The 17,366-nt window shown below is 39.3% G+C and overlaps 1 protein-coding gene across 8 annotated transcripts in view; it reads left to right on the forward strand.

Annotated features, from left to right (window-relative positions):
• The window catches only part of SERGEF (secretion regulating guanine nucleotide exchange factor), a 148,889-nt gene that overhangs the window by 37,859 nt on the left and 93,664 nt on the right, over window positions 1–17,366 (forward strand). The window lies entirely within an intron of this gene.

The raw sequence follows: 17,366 nt of genomic DNA on the forward strand, positions 1-17,366 counted from the left end.
CAGGATGTATCAAAAGATTGAAACTACAGTCTGCATACAAAATACAGTGAGTCTGTGTTTGATTAGGTGTGTTTGTGTGCTCTGCATGCCCTGTGTAGGAGAGTAACACTAATCTTGGCACTGCTGCAAGAACATTGAGAGTTTACAGTTATGTTACAGGAAATGAGGAAATGGGATTTATTTCTTAGGTCAGTTGGTTCCCTCTAGCAGGAAATTGAGAGCAGTACCAAACTGCTGAAATCCAAATGCAAGTTTTTGGCTAGATAGCCATCCCACTTATCCTGTGCTTTTCTTATCCCATTAAGACATGGCTGTGGTTTGTAAATAATATCTTATGGCCTGGGTAGAGAGACATTTAACATTCATAGCAAAGTCATTTCTGGAAGTTAAGAATAGCAGTGTGTTATAAGGAGAGCCTAGTTCACCAACTCTGGGTCTGTACATTTTGGAAAGCAAAGAGGAGATGATACTGGTTCCCAGCAGGTGCTTTCTGTCATCCATACCAATTTCTCTGCAACTGGAATTGCAAAAAGGGAGGCAGGAAATCAAAGTCACACCAAGTGAATGGCTAGGGAGAATTCCTGCACTGCCTTTTGTGTGCCAGAGAGTGTATGCTGTGTGAGTACAAACTAGAGGTTTTCAAATTATCACTTTTGCATATGAGGGTTGGTTTAAAATGACCAAAATTGCTCTGCTAGGGTTGTACTGTAGCACTGAAGTAGCAGCCAGAGGTAATGCTGCTTTGTACTCTGTATGGGAGACCAGGAAAGGTTGATTTGCTGACAGATGGGGTGATGTAGGACAGGACTAACATGGGATGAAGTCAGGAGGTGGAGACCCACCCAGCATGTGATGACAGGTGTTACAAATGTGAGTGTGGGCAAGCCTTAATCTTCATAATTCATAAATTAATTTTCCATTTGATGGTGTGTTGCAGTTAGAATTCCAAATGAATACCTCACTTGGAGATCTCTGAAAGTATCAGGGAAATGAAAAGAGACTAAAACTATTTGCAGCGGTAGCCATGGCTTGTGCAGACATGCATCAGCTGTCAGTTGGGAGGCCCTAACAATGAGACCAAATTGGCAGCTGTATTTAATGAGCCTGTTAGCAGCAAAATGACTAATCTAAGTTGCCTTGTTGTAACTCTCTGATCTCCATATGCTCATGGAATGTTCCGTAATTTAAAAATACTGACTCGGTCCCATCTCTCTGCATAGATTGTTCTAGTAACAGTGCACAGCTTTGAGCTCAGAGATAACCTATGATCCAGCTCATTGCTCCTCTGAAGGATTTCTTCACACCAACAAATACCACAAATGTTCAGTAGTGCCATTCACATGCACGATGCGGTTAATGCCTGCTAATTAACTGTGGGCAGTGCCGCAAAATTACTTTAAAAAAATGTGCTTGGTTTTAAGACAAAGTCTTTGCAAGCAGCAACCTTGGAAGGTGACGAGTGTTAGTGCAGAAATCCAGTTCTGCCTCACTGACATGATTTTGCTTGCCTTGTTTATCCACGAGGAGCCTAAACAGAAAGGTTTCAATGCACCCAACCTAGTTTAAGGTGAATCAGATCTAACCCAGGGTATGTGCATGGACATGTTCCAAATCCAAGTGAAAATGTGGTTTGAAGCAAGGGGTTGGTGGAAAAGGCCCTAAAGCATGCAGTTTTTCATTTTCAGTTTGTCATTAGAACTGTTACAGAGAAGGGATTAACAAATCAATGCAGGCTAAAACGAGAGAAAATCAATAAGAAACTGTAGTGAACTGGAACAAAGCTAACAATTTACAACGTTCTCTGCAAAGAAATCTCATCCATACCTCCTTTTGTGGATGGGAAAATAGTGCCAAAACAATGATTTCAGGTTGGAGTAATTGTTTTTTACCTGGCTGACCCCAGAACTTTAGGTCAAGAAACTTCTGGTGTGAATGCTACTTATATGTTGATGAATTTTATTGGCAAGTTCTATAACAGTGGAATCTTAGGGAAAAATAGTCAAGGAGAAATATATCATTTAAGTTACCCTCATAGGAATTTGATGGAACGCTCTCTTTAATAGTTTTCTTCTTTGTATTAGTAGAAGTGACTTGGTTAGTTGTTCATTGTTTTTCTGTCTCCTTTTCTTAAGAAAAGTGTTACTTCTGAGAAGTTACCCCTTAATAGGTAGGATGCATTAAGAAGGTAGAGAATATACTGGACTACTGGGTAGTGTACTACAGGTGAATGAGATTGGAGAGATCTTAGTGGTAGGTGAATGTGATGGGAGAAATCTTAGTGGTGCCAGCTCTGCCTGTTTATTGCATTGTAACATTGGTCCTTTCAAAGTCATTTGTCACTGTGCAGCCATAAACTCACCGAGGCAGTGCCAGCACACAGACTGCTTCTCCCTGCTTTAGGGATTCTGGATTTAGTTTGAACCTGGGTTATGCTTTGTACTTTTATGCTAGTGATGGTGTTTGTTTTCATTTGTCTGATGTTTCCAGCTTTCACTTATCAATGAGTCATTTAAGCTGTGGGCCCTGCCAATCTTTCTGGCCTTTGTGCTTATGTTGTAAGTTATTGTAGAGCTACTGTTTAGTGGAAGATTCAGAAAAGAGAAACTTGTGTTTCTGCTGTGATGCTGAAGTTATTGCTATGCTGTGGCACACAACGAGTTTCCAAGACTGTTTTACTGGGCTGCCTGCTAAGTGACAGATACCTGTGTGTCCTCCCACCTAGTGGCTCATCTCGTTTGCCTGTTGGGTGACTTCCTCTAATTAAAGCTGAATTTGTCAAAAGCAGAAGCTACTTCTGAACTCTGTGTTTTTTACGTGGTCTACTATAGCCCGTGCCTTTGCACCGGCAATCCACCAACAGAACTTGTTTGTGAAAGGAGGAGGGGGAAGGGGAAGAAAAAGTAAAAGTGGTGTATCTAATCCTGTGAGAACAAAAATGCTAAACTGTCTACTGTTTTAAAACCTGCCTAAGGGTTTATTCTTAGTCTTCTGGCAGTTGATTGCTGAGGTCTCTATAAATTCACTGCATTTTACCAGCAGAGATTGCCAGATGCCAGCAAAGATTGCAAAAAGCTATGCTCTCGTTGATGCCTTGCAGGTTTTTTTGTCATAGAGAAAGCAAATAAAAACTTTATAAAGAAATTTTTGTATTTCATTGTCAGAAAAAATTTGACAGTTCCTTAGAGGCATGGTTTCAAAACCACCACCTTCTATACTTTGCAACTTTAGCTCCCGTTTTCCTCATTCTTTCTTCCCCAGGTGTAAAGCTAATGTAAACAATCCCTCAATCCCTTCCTTGGTAACAAGTGCATCAGGATGCAGTAAGGAGTTCTTAGGAATTGTTTGTTTCTCCACAACATTGTTTGGCATAATGTTGTGCTCTTAAGTGTTAAATTAACAAGTATTAAATAGCCAGATTTCTTAATGGTTAGTTGCTTTGGTGGAAATCCCTTCTATCCAGCTTTATTTAATTTGCCAGAGTTTTCCTGCAGCCTCCACTGTTAGTTGATTTTGAAAGTGTGAACCCATTTAAAGCCTTGGAAATCTGATTGGTTTATTTCTAAAGCAAGAAAAATAAAAATTAAAAAAAGAAAAAAAAAGAAGCCAGGCTCTGCTGGACCTCACAAGAGATTACTGGGGGAAAGGGATGAAAGCCATTTAACAATGTCTAAGAGATCTCAGCCACTTTAATACAGTTGATGACATTATGGTGTCTGACATGTGATTAATTGCTATGACAAGGTACATTGCAGGTGTATATAACTGTGCAATTCCTTTATTGCTTTTGTTTATGCCAAGATGATGTACTTTGTGTTTGTAAATTCTTCATTCTCCATACAAATGCAATCATAGGATAAGATTTTTTTCTTCTTGATTCTTATTCCCTTCTCATGCCTTCTCTGTTTGGGTCCTTAGTTTGATTTCTCATGGTTTTGTGGTGTGAAGTTTTTGGTGTTTTGTTTCATGTCTGGATTGAAGAAAATCCTTTTTCGTCAGTACTTTTGGGAAAGGATTTGTGACTTAAACGCACAAAAATAAATTCCAGAAATAGAAAACAGTGAATTGATTTTTATTTTCTTTGACTTCTTGATCTGCTACTGCTCCCTTTTTAGTATTTAACCACTACAAAGAAGAGATAAAGGCATTCTGATTTTTCTAAAGAGTCATTACTTGCTGTGGTAATGCAGTTAAAATGAGAAAGGGGCACCTACTTTTGGAGTAAATAGCTCTGTATAAAATTTAAACAATAATCAGTTTACAATTATTGAAAAAAAATCTTTGTGACTTTTGGGAGTACAGTTACAAGATTTTTTTCAGAATTTTGTGAGAAAATAAGGACAAGAAGTGAGATAAAAAGCATTACAATGTTTTTAATTATGTGAATATCTAAAATTCTTGGCTTAAATGTATTTCTTCCTTGCCATGAAAACCATGTAGGGAGATGGCTCTTCCCTAGCGTGTGTCACTGAAGTCTTCCCAGTTTGTGCAGTGGATTAGATCACAGAATATGCCAAATTGGAAGGGACCCACAAGGATCATCAAGTCCAACTCCTGGCCCTGCACAGGACCATCCCCAAGAGTCACACCATGTGCCTGAGAGTATCATCCAAACGCTTCTTGAACTCTGTCAGGCTTGGTGCTGTGACTGCTTTCTTGGGGACCCTGTTCCAATACCCAACCACCCTCTGGGTGAAGAACCTTTTTCTAATATCCAAACTAAACCTCCCCTGACACAACTTCAGGCCATTCCCTCGGGTCCTGTCACTGGTCACCACAGAGAAGAGATCAGTGGCTGTCCCTCCTCTTCCTCTCATGAGAAACTTGTAAACTGTGATGAGGTCTCCCCTCAGTCTCCTCTTCTCCAGGCTGAACAGACCAAGTGACTCCTCATATGGCTTCCCCTCAAGGCTCTTCACCATCCTCATTGCCCTCCTTTGGATGCTCTGTAGGCTGCTGTGATACCACGTGAGTAGAAATTTTTCACCTGGATGCATACAAGCCTCCTGAACTCAAGCAATGTTTGTGGCATTATGGCAGCTTTTAAGTCCTGCTATTAGCCTTTTCTTGGTGGGAAAACAATACTTTTGGGCTCAGCTGTTGTACCTGTGGTGGTAAGTTCAACACCTTAGACTGGTGAGCAACACTTTGTAATGCTTTCATGCTATCAGAGCACCTTGAAAACTCAGAGGATGAGAAATACCAGTGTAATGAATTTGTTGTTTTCTGGAGAACAGAGGTATCATCTTGATTCTTTGTGGTTGTTATATATTAAAGCTCTGAAAAAGCATCTTAGAAGTCTAGTCCAATTTGCAGTTTAGCATACAGTCATAGCTAGTGAAGGTGCTGTGGGGCCTGTGGGGTAGAAGTGGTGGAAATGTTCCTGAATTGATGCGTGGAGAGCATTACAGGAACTTCCCATGTTGGCTGCTGGCAGCTTGGTCAAATGCACATTTCATGCACTGTGCCATTGCTTGCTCTTATACCACCTTGCTTAATACAGTGTACAAGTATCTATAAGGGATTCTGCTGTAGATTTGTTAGGCAAATCTCTTTCTCAACATCTTGGCAAAAGGCAATCTTTTCACCTTTAGTGGTCCATCTTGAGCACTTGTATGAGGAACTGATTCAAGTCCGAAGCCTCTATTTGATCCTACCCTTTTTTTCATCTTCTTGAATGGATTGTTGGACAAGGAGAAAAACAATTTATTAAAACAATTCTTATCAGTGTTGGAAATATGGGTATTTGAGAGCATAAGTTTTATTACTAATGATCTTATCTTGAGCTTGTAGGTGTCAGCTTGTCTCTTGAAAATTTAAATTTGCCATGTTTGAAAGGATTACTTTGAAACTGTATGCCAGTTCCTTTAGAACACAGAGATTGATTTTTTTTTTTTTTTTGCTTCACAGTGAGTCTAATGTTTTCACTGGGAATGCAAGTCACAGGTTGTGGTGGGAGGGGATGTTGTCAGTCTTCAGAAAACAAAAATTCGTAATCTTCTCTTTTACTGTTTCATGGCACCTGTTGTGATTTGATTCTTCTCTTTTGAAAAAATAGAAAATATTATTTCATGGTTACTGTATAAGTAACCTTAAATAAATGAGAAAATGGAAATCTTTTGACAGTCACTTTTTAAGTTTTACTGCATATTTCTATGACTTCTTCCTCTTTAGTACTGCTGATTCTACTCGGTATTTGTATGGGACCTCTGTCACACAGAGTTGAAGCTAAGAAAAGTGTAGAGACTTGTAGGAATGCATTTACATGGTGCAACTTTCTCCGGAATTTTTTTGTTCACTTTACATGTTAGACCTAAGTCTCCTAAAGAAAACATAATATTGAGATTTGCAACTTCAGAGAACGAGAAAATGTTTGGAACAGAGTAATAGAAGGCTCTCTTGGTTCAGCAGTTTGCATTAAGTCTTACAGGATTAATTTGCTGTCTCTGGTTTTCCTTGCCACAGCAAGTTTGAAATGCAGACTGCTTGGAAGGCATGAAAATCAAAATGCTCATGTCTTTTTATTTAGAAAGATTAAGATGGTATTTGTGAATTATGGTGATGGCATTTAATAATCTTAAGATACAAATGTTTTAACTTAGCTGACAAGCTGTTCAGAAATATGAAATAGGATTTGATGTGGTTTTAATGTCTTTCATGTTTGAGAGATAATGTGCCCAATCCCCATCTTTCAAACAAATGAGGACAGAGCAGTATCCTGTTTTGCTTTTCTGCGTGGTACATGGAGACATCTACAATGTCTTGTGACCCAGTAAGTTAGGAGTGCACTGACAGTGTTCAGGGTCTTCGGGGATGACTGGTTTTTTGTGCGAGGCCTCTGTTTGCAGTCAGACTGGCAGAAAGCCAGTGAGAAAGGAGTATTTATTTGCTTATGTTGAGTTCGTGCTCAGCATGACATGCCAGAGAGAATTCTAATAACGTCATTTTATCTGAGGACTTCAAATTTAGCAATGCCAAGTATGTGAGGGACTACTGATGTTCCACTGCTGAAATTAAATATATGTTCCAGGTTGCTCTTTTAGCTTATTTTTTTGACTGTACTCTCCCCCTTATGCTTTATTTACTGGCAACTTCTGTTAGATAACCTGTGTTACTACAGGGATTTCAAATTATACTGCTGTTGATTATCTTTTTGGCAACAGGTGACATGTTCAGAAACATCTCTTCCCATTCAGTGAGACTGCATGTACTTTCTCATTGACTCCCCTGTGGCTGAAAGAGAAACATTTTGCTTTCTCTTCCTTTGTAATTACGGGGCTAAGCACTCTATTTTTGTAGTTTGAGGAATCAGGACCAAAATCCAAAATGGTTTTATTCATGTAAGATAAATGTGATTAATTGAGATGCCTTTGTATTGTATGCTTATACATTTAGTGAGAAAAATGCTTAATATGCCAAATAGCACTCATACTTGGATTCCATTTAACTTTCTTGTTTCCTCTGGTATTCAGTGCTGTGTGTTGGCTGGTATTCAGGGAGAAAAGGGATCAAAAACATTAGAACACTTGGAACGGTGATGCTAAATTAGTTTTATGTTTGAGCTAGCAAAAATGAATCTATGAATTCTAGTTTTGCTCTTCAGTTGAGGGTATTTTGTTGTCATTTACTTAGTAATTTTTAATTAAATTCATAGTAAGACAGAGATGTCAGAAGGAGTAAAAATGCAAGTGTTGTGTTGTTACATATAGTTTACATATACCTAGTTATAGTTGAAGGAGATTGATTTTAAGGAACTGGTATTAGAAAGCCCATGGTCGTTACATTTGTCAAAGTTGCACCTCCCAACAGTTGAGGTAATTTGCTTGCACTTGTAATTTATTTAACAAAGATCTCTCATGCAGGACCATAATCATTACACATGCCTTAGCTTAAGCTTCCTCCAGAGGTATTTTGCTGCTGCATTTTTTCCTCTGTTTCTTTCTCTTGCCCAAGAGAGTTGTTGCTGTGTAGACCTACTGAGAGCCATCTGGTGTGCCTGCTGGGAAGCCAGAGCTGCACACCTAAACAAGCCTGTCACACTACTCACATTTGTCACAGTGCTGGACCTGCAGCTGTGAGAGATGGCCTGCAGAGACAACTTTTTTACCTCTTTTTATAATGCATGTTTGGCCATAAACTTCTGGCTACTTCAGTGCATTGTTTCTTAAAGACTTTCTCCAAAGTTCAAGCAGCTGTAAGCAGGTGTCCTTGGCATTTGAAAGTCTTCAAGGTCTCCAGTGAATTTGGACCTTTTGGGCATTCAGGCCTGCCAGTCGCTATTTTAAGGGCACTTTTTATCTGTATACTATACATCCTTCTGCTTTTGGAAAGTAGGAGCTTCTATACTGTAGAAACCTGAAGATATGGCTACTTACTCATTCTTTTTTTTCAGCTGAGGGCAGTACCTCGAGGTGAGATGCAGTAGCACTTTGTTTCCCTTGGATCAGAGTAAAACTTTTCAGCTGAGTTTTAGAAGTGGCCTGCCTTTATCTTTAAATAATGTTTTTCTTCCTCTGGCAATGTAAATTTCCCCCATTCTCCCTTTGGCACATTCTGCCACCAGAGTTGCTGAAATGAATAAAAGACTTAGTGGTCAGTAGTTGCATTCTGCACCTCTTAAAGCATAAGAAGTGCTACATGTAGAAAAATGCCCAAATGTTTCTCTCCTATCTTTTTGTCTTTGTGAGATACTTCAAACCTGCCATTACTAGATGGAGATGTGTGAAGACTTGAAGACCAGCACAATGCCAATCATAACAGGGCAAACTGCATCATCCTGGGAGCGCAGAAGGAATGCACCAGTGGTTTTAAATTACTATAAAATCATTTAGTTAGCAGAGTGTGCAGTAAGCCCAACTGCATCTTCCCATCTAGAAGTTGCAAAGTACTGTTTGTACTGCTGCTCTTCTCATTGCCATGCCGAAAACAGAAAGCATTATGTACCTGCCTTCTGCTCAGAGTCATGTCCCAGTGGGCAGGGTTCTCAAACAACCTTTGCAGCTGAGCTGGCTTGGAACAGCAGCATAATTCATAGCTTATCTAAGAAAACAACTGCAAAAGAAAGAGGGGTAAAACCCACATGGTTAAATAGAGTGCTTAGGCCTCTGATGGACAGAGGAGAATAAAAGACAGGGGTGAAAACCAGGAAGCATTCCTATGTATAGTATAACTTGTCATAGTAAATCTCCTGTATAGAATCCATTAATATTTTTTTGCAGACAACACAGCTCGATTGTACTCTTGACAGGAGACCTGAAATGCATCAGGAGTTTCTGGTTCAAGTCCAATGTTGATGTAGAGAGGTGCAGTCAAGTCAGTGGAACTCTGCAGTATGCAGTGGAGTTGTCCACCATGTTATAAAGCCATAAGATCACCCAGTTTCTGGTGGCTGCCATAAAAACTAATTATATAAAAGGTATATCTATGATTCATTTAAGGTAGTGATAAGAGTGATCATGTGTGAGAAGCTGAGTGTGTTAAGCTTTTCTTGAAAGTCTTATGGTAATTGTGGTGAGTTCTAAAAAAATTGAAAGCTCGTTTTTAAAAAATCCTGAAAATGTTAAACTTCAGGTTTTAATAAGTAACAAGATTGCAACTTCATGTCTATAAAAAAAAAATCTTGGTTTTAATCTAGCTTCACAATACTCTTGTAGCTTCAACTGGGTTTCTAAAATGTTTTTGGACAACAATGTTTTGGTTGTCATTTAACAAACATTCAGTTTTACATTCAGCTATGCAGAGAGTGCTTAATTAGGCCTATTGATTTGAGAAGTAAGGTAAAGCTGGAGATGATTAAGTGTAACAGATTTTAGCTCCATGGAAATTTTTTAAGAAATTAAACATTTATTTATGAGCAAGAATAAGCATACTGACTTTTTCTCTTAGGGAGACAAGTGAATGAACTGGCTAATAACGTAGTCAGTGAAATGGTGAGAGAAGTAAATGTTAGTTGTCAAGTCTTTTTTTTTTTATGTAATTGAAGAGCACTGAAAAATGAAGACAATTTTAAAATGTGCTGCTGTATGGCTGCATCTGTCTTGTAGCAGCTTGTAGTTCATGTGGCATGGTGTAGGTTTTTAGTGGCTGCTCAGGCGAACTTGGAATTTTTTTGTATTGGATTTGAGAAATCTTCTGGAATTGGGCCAGAGGGTTATGAGTTCCAGTAAATGACTAAAAGTGAAATTGTGTCTAGATGACTATCTAAGCCATTGGAATATGTGTTATCACAGTGGCTGAAAAATCACTTAATTATTTCAGAGAGCTTTATTTTAGTTAATGTAACCCTCTTCTTTGTTCTAATACTGATTTAGTTTCTGATCTATTGGATTCAGTGAGTATTTGAATTTTGAATTTTCCATGACCTATGTCATGTTAATGTGTCTTTAATGCTTGGAAAGCATAATTTATTCTTGTGAAGGTTTGCAAAGTAATAGCACATAGCTCCTTAGAGAAGAGCGAACTTTAACAGCAATATTATGAACCTAACCCAGTATATTTTAACACTGCTGTAGCTGCTGTGTATGAAGGCAGCATAGCATTTTCTGTTCTAGCTTTCTGTTTGGTTGCCCAAATTTATTAGTCATTTGCCACTCGGGAGAGAAACCTCTCTGTTTGTCCTCTATTCTCAATTTGCTTTATTTTGAAACAATGACTAAAACCAACCCATTCATCCTTAAATTGTAGGAGACTTTCTCAGCTCTTGAATAGTACTGATGATGCTAGAAATGTAAAATGGGTTATTCTGAGTAAATACTTGCAGAGAAAACCTCAGAAAGATCAGAGTTCAAAAATCCATTCATGTGAGGTGATTACAGTTTCTTTGAAGATCACCAATTTGTTTTAAGACCTGAAAGTTTGGGTTTATTGTTGGGGGGGTAACTGTCTCTATACCTTGTTTACTGTTAACTGAAATTTATAGATGAAAATCTTGTGATTAAAATCTTAGTAGGCTTATTCAGCATGGAGAAGAGAAAGTTTCAATGGCACATAGTAGCAGCCTGCCAGTACCTACAAGGAGGCTCATTGAGAAGATGAAGATGGAGAAGCAAAGGACAGAAATAAAACTGTGAGGTTTGGACTTTATGTAAGGCAAACCTTTTTCACCATGAGGACAATCAAGCAGTTGAACAGGCTGCCCGGGGAAGCTGTACCATTTGAGCCTTATGGAATGGAGAAAGACTCATCTGGATAAAGCCCACGCAATGTGGTCAGATCTCATGGCTGATTTGGCTGGGAGCAGGAGATTGGATAGGAACCTCCTGAGGTCCTTTTGAACCTGAATAATCCTGTGATCCTAAGATCTTGTTTTTCTCCTCAAAACTCTTTCCACACGTTTGAAATTCAGAATTATGAAGCTTTAGTCTAGTGCTGTAATAATAAGTTGTCAGAAGGATGAGTTTTCAGGTTATTTGTTCAAATGTACTGGGCAAAACTCAAATCAAGTTCACTTTACAGAAGCGATGCTTCTTACCGGGGACAACCAATGAGAGAGAAGAAAACTAAAGAAATCATGCTGTTTTTTCCTGTCAGCTATAATACACATTTTGGGTGCAGCAAAATGTATAGAATCATTATGCAAGCAGTACAAAGCTCTCAATGTGCCCCTCAGGATAAAATAAGGTGCTTGTATTACTCTGATAGGGTAGAAGCTGGCATCTTATTTCCAGCACTGGCTTGGGGAAAGGAAGACTGTAACTGAAATAGCAGCTTGGAAAAAACTGCTTCATGGTTCAGTAGTTCTTTGTTGTTATTTTGTTTTAGCCCAGAAGCACTAAAATTAGCTGTCCTCTCCTCTTTGTTCTTATTTTCCTTGTACTCCAAAGTTTGCAAAGTAGGAAATGTGTTGAGAAGCTACTCTGCACTTTAGCTATCAATACACTGAAAATCAGAGCCCTTAATCTGAAGGCTTAAAATGTTGACTTTGATTTTCAGAGTTTCTTCTGCAGTTTGTCTAGTTATGTGCCATTTTCTAGCATAAATTGCTCTTTGGTCATATGAAATTAAATGGTATTGGTTTACGCTGACAGTTAAATTTATAAGAATAAGTTTAGTTTTATGCCCTTCTCAATGTCCTCTGTTTTCTTTTGAGTAGTAATGGAGGCACAGTCTGTGTGACAGATAGGCTATTGAAATTAATCCACTAAAAACAGTCTCTGCTCTTCAGAAAATTAAAAACCCTGATGTCTGCAATGTTGTGTTCTTCTGCAAGGGTAAACAGAAAAGGAGACAGAGTTGTTTAGAGGTGACACAGCTGTGACTTTGTCATCATTAAAGTGTTTCTTGGAAAAGACTGTCCTGATTCATGAGAATCTTTTTTATTTGAGTGTTTCTTCTGAGTTGCAGTATTAGTCATCTAGAATCATGTATGCTGTCTGCAGTTCTTTTTAAGGATCTTTGCTTGTCTGAAGAAGTTACCTTTATTTTTATTCTTTCTCGGAGTGGTACGTGAACCTTTAAACACAAAGCCAACTTTTTCACCTCAATTACTCTTGAGACGGTAGGTCAGCTTGTTCCACAAATAACTCTGCTAGAAATAAGGCTTTTGTTTTTCATTTATTTATTTTCTACGCATGCCTGGACTTTCTACTTTGGGTTTGAATTAAAGGCCTCACAGTCAATTTTGTGGAAAAACAGCATAGAGCCCAAGATTTTGAAATCTGCAAGACAGCTAGAGGAACCTTTTCAATTCTTTGCAAGAGCAACAATGCTTCTGTTCTTATAAACCATGTTGCTTGTGGGTCTGGTTTTGGCATGATGAAATCACTGGGGTTTGAAGACCTGGATGTTTCCAAATCACTGAAATCATTAGTCTTGCTGCAAGCTGCCTTGGCTTTTCAAGGCTTAATGCATGGTGTATAGCAGATATTTACTTCCTTGTAGTTTCCACCTGCAGGAGAGGATAAGGAATGGAAGAGCACTTTGTAGTTTTTCATGACACTTTTGTGGGGGCGCTTGGGAACCTTCTGCAAATGTGTTTTGGTAGGTAGAATGGGTGGGATGGGTAGAAGAAGAGTCTACTGTGTGTGTAGAGCAAGTGGCAGAGTATTGAGTAGGTGGTTCACTGCTATTGAAGATACCATCCTGTGGTTTTGACTAGGGAAACTGCTTTATTGAAGGCTTTCCTGGAGTGACATAGCAGGGTCAGCACAACTTCCACGTGTGGACAGTCCAAACCTTATCAATTTAGTTGAAGGCATTGAAAGGGTGCCATGGTGGACTGAGATTTTTCTGAAGTGCTTGAAAAAGTTTGAGATGGTTAAAAGGCAAAGGCAGTGTAAAAGGGCTGTTATGAATGCAGCTTGCCATTGCATCTATGAATAGTTCCCCATGATACCTATGAATTTGAATTTCTGTATAACAGCAATGCACAAGTTCAGAGTAAGTGGTAAAGTGCGAAATAGTGTCTTTTTATACACAAAATGGAGTACTACGAAGGATGTCTCTTGCAGGTTTGCAAACTTCTTAAGATTCTCTGTGGTTGTTGAAGCTCCAGAGGATTAATGCAGTTAGTGATATCACTGTGTGTGGAAGAATTGTGGGATAAGCAAAGGAGAAACATCAAAAATAAGTTAAATTTTTTTTTATATGTTGAAAGTACATTACAAATCACACTAGTTACTTAAAAGTGCTAAATCCAGTAATTGTTCTTGTAGAGAGGACAAGTCACAGTGGCTCCCAATATGACCTGATTTCACATTGAGTTCAAAATGTGCGTATCTCTAACGCTTAATGAACTTTGCAGAGAATTATGGATATCTCTTCGGTATGTGTAAAGTACGTTGAAATACATAATATTAATACATTTGGCAGGATTTATAAACTTTCGTGATGCTGGCAAAACAGTCATTCTTTGATGTTTCAAGGTGAAGTCCAAAAATAAGCACCTCAATTTATGATAAATAGCCTGTGCATTAGATGTTGTCAAGGGCTCTTGAGTTAAACATGCTTGAAATTTTTAGATTAGGCTGGTTTTGAGAGATGTTGTGCCAAAATAGAGCTGGAAAATTTTGACAGTGCTCTTGCATTTTTTTCATTCTTTCAGGCATAGAAGGGAACAGACCTGTATTTTCTTATCCTCCCAGCCCCGCTTTGAACCTACTGCCTGATAAGTGTAGACATCGAAAAGGGAAAAAAAAAACTGTTGAAAGAAGTGTTTTGTATCCTGTCCCTCTAAATGCTTGCATGTCTGAGTTAATTTTCCTCATGTTGGAACAGTGGTACTGCAGCTCTGTAGGAGCATGCTGTGGCTGCGAGCCTCTCTGGCAGCTGGCTTTCATGCCTGCAACTTGGCTCATTTAATTCTACACCAACAATTCTGCTGAAAATGATCTGGACACAGGGGTGAAGGCATTTCTGTTGCTGCTGTTCCAGAAAAAGAGCCACAAGCTGGGAAAAGGAAAAGATTTCCAGCAACAGATTCATTAGATGCTGTGACTCTGAAAAAAACCCCAAATTTATCCAAATGGATGCCTTTAGAAATCTGCAGAACTTTTCTGCTGAGTTGCAGGTTAAGTATCTGTTTTTGTCAGGGAGTACTGGATAGCAAGCTTTCACTGTTATAGTTTGATTGTCAGTGAGTCCTGATCTCCGTTGTATTTGGCTGACAGAGTAGTAAAATTAGACAATGTTTCACCCTGCTCTCCTCAGTCAGAAACTGAGCAATGAAACTGAAACAGAGCTCTAAGAATAAGGCACATTCACTTCTTGATGAGTGATTTTACCCCCAAACTCAGCTTTCAGAATTCTGACACCCCTGATCAGGGGCAGCTCTGTTGCGTTGCACAAATATGCTATGAGTCTGTTCCTGGAGGGCAGCAAATTTGTTCTGTTGTAGGAAGGCGGGTTTATAGCACTGCAGTTCTGAAACCAAAAGTGTGACATAAGTCTGGGGAACAGTTTGAAGGCAGAGCATCAAGTTCTTCCTGAAAAGTTTTAAACTCATCCACTGGGTGAACTAAAAAGGCATATTTGAATAGGCAGCTTTTACTTTGAAAAACTAACATGGATATCGGGTAATTTTGTGGTTTGTAGTTGCATCACTTGTCAAGTGGTATTGGTTATACAAGTAACATTCCAGTGATATGCTGTCCCTAGAAGACAGAAAATTGGAGTTTAAGGTGTGTGTGAGCTTTCCTGTCTCACTGCCATTTTTCCTCACTTCCTAAAAGAAAGGATGACTTGACAGCCTACAGAAGCCCCTTATTAGGTGATTGGATTTTTGAGCTATGTTTTTCTAAAGATACTATTACCTGTCCCCTGAAGTTTGAAACTAGTGCACACTGCACAGTCAGTAGCTGAACTGTCTGGATGGTGTCCTCAGCTGTGCTGCAGTCCCCTTGGAACTGTCTGAGAGAGCTGGAGCAGTTCAGAGCAGCCCAGTAGCCCTGGGTCTGACTGCAGGCTGGAGGGGACTGGTGGTGCCAGCACTGGCTTCTGGGAGACTCTTGACAGCCCCAGGGTCTAGGGTACAGAGGACAGTGCTGCCACTGGGAAAACCCCTGACATGCAAAGCTCAGGGGAATGTAAGGCTGCTCTAGGGTATGTCTACGTGCACTGTGACCCTGGGAAAAGGATGGGGAGAAGTGGCACCAAGCAGTTTGAGCTAGCTGGAGGTGAGCCAGGGCTCTTCAAGGCTCCAGTATGGAGCTGCACCAACACAGTACAAGTTTCCAGGCTGGGTTTAGTTGAAGTGTGATTTCAATGTGGGCTCAGGGGAGCGTGGGTGAGTCTGCTCCTCTCTGTGCACTGTGACTGGGTCTAGCACCCAAACTAGTTGGTTTAACGACAGCCTGGCTCTTGTGCACTATGCAGCCACCCCTGTGACTGCACTGCAGATATTTGCAGAGCTACGTTCTGGGGTTTGGCCTCTGCATCCAGGATTTGGGGGGTGCAGAAGTTGAATAAAGTTTTGCTTGGGCTGCAGTTTTTGCTCTGCACTTCTGAGAAAGCCAAAATAAAATCTCTTCTCCTCGTATTCACAAAACAACCTACAGAGAACCAAAACTGGATGAGAAATAGAACAACCTAATGCATTCTGAGAAAGCAGATATTAAGACAACTGTTAGAAATAGTGGTTTATGTCTCTAAACTATTTATAGTGTAGTCATGATGTCTCCAAAGAGAGCAATACTATATCACCAACATTTGATAGCGGTGCTCTGAATAGAGAACAGAATGCAAGACAGTACAGATGGCTGACAGACTGCAGCAAATTCCAGCTAATGAAGAAATGCAGTATGTTTGTTTACATGCAAGTTGAAACAGTTGGCTGTTAAAATTGGTTTTAAATCCAGCTCTGAGCTGTGTAAACATAGATCACCCTTATGCAGCTAATAATAAAATACATGTTTGCATTTAAAAAAAAAAAGCTTTCCTTTCAACAGTGTTGCTGCAGTTTGATAACTTGGCTGTTCTGTATTCAATGATCTTCAGTTCTTGTGCAAATTAATACTGCAAGAAACAAAACCAGATTACTGAGTGAATTTATGTTTAGTCTCAAATCGTGAATCTATATCCATGAGGTGTAGGTTTTATGATAAAATTTAGGTAACTTTTGCAATGCTCTGGACATATAATTCAAAGAGAGGGAAGACATTCTGCTGAACTGCTTCATCCAGTGGATCAGGTTATAATTTTGCTAAGGGTTCACACTGTCAATCATGGAGGTTGGGGGTGGCTGATTCCTGAATTTTAACAGTGAATTTCTCATCATAGTAGTTTTTTTCCTTGCCTACTTTAAAAAATGGCATTTTTGAGCCAGCGTGTTGTTATTTGATATTAGCACAGTGATGCCATACAATAATAATACTGCAATCTCTCATGTATCAGGGAGAGACAGAGACGGAAGGAACAAAATGAAGAATTATTAGTACATGCTTTTCTGTAATACATTTCCAAAGCACATGATTTCCTTGTCAGAGTATTTCTGAGAATAAGTTCGGTTTACTGGGGCAGCATTCATCTCATTCGCTATCATTTTTTAGAAGTATTATCTGTATTATAGAGAGCTGTTAAAATTCTGGAGCATGTTTCAGGAAGATGTTTCAAATGTAACTTATTTGCTCTTGTTTTCCTTGCTGATGGGTCTTTAGAATGCGTTTGCTGGTAAGCATTATCTGACAATAAAAATGTAGTTTGCTCTTCAGCAGCAGGCACAGTCAACTGTTCTGCAGTTGACATGGTGGGGTTGATTCTGGAGCTGCCTGGTTGATAGGGAGAAAGCAGTAAATAGGATGGGTCGTTGTTTGTGTCCTTTACCATAATGTTTAAAGTCTCACAATGCAGATGATGTACTACCTTATCAAAGCATTGTAAGACTGCAGAAGGTAAGTCACTTTGTTATGCTGTTGGCTTTCAGAAGTATGTGTGTG

This window comes from Lepidothrix coronata, unplaced genomic scaffold (assembly GCF_001604755.1).
Source record: "Lepidothrix coronata isolate B3197 unplaced genomic scaffold, Lepidothrix_coronata-1.0 Scaffold1, whole genome shotgun sequence".
Lineage (NCBI taxonomy): Eukaryota > Metazoa > Chordata > Aves > Passeriformes > Pipridae > Lepidothrix > Lepidothrix coronata.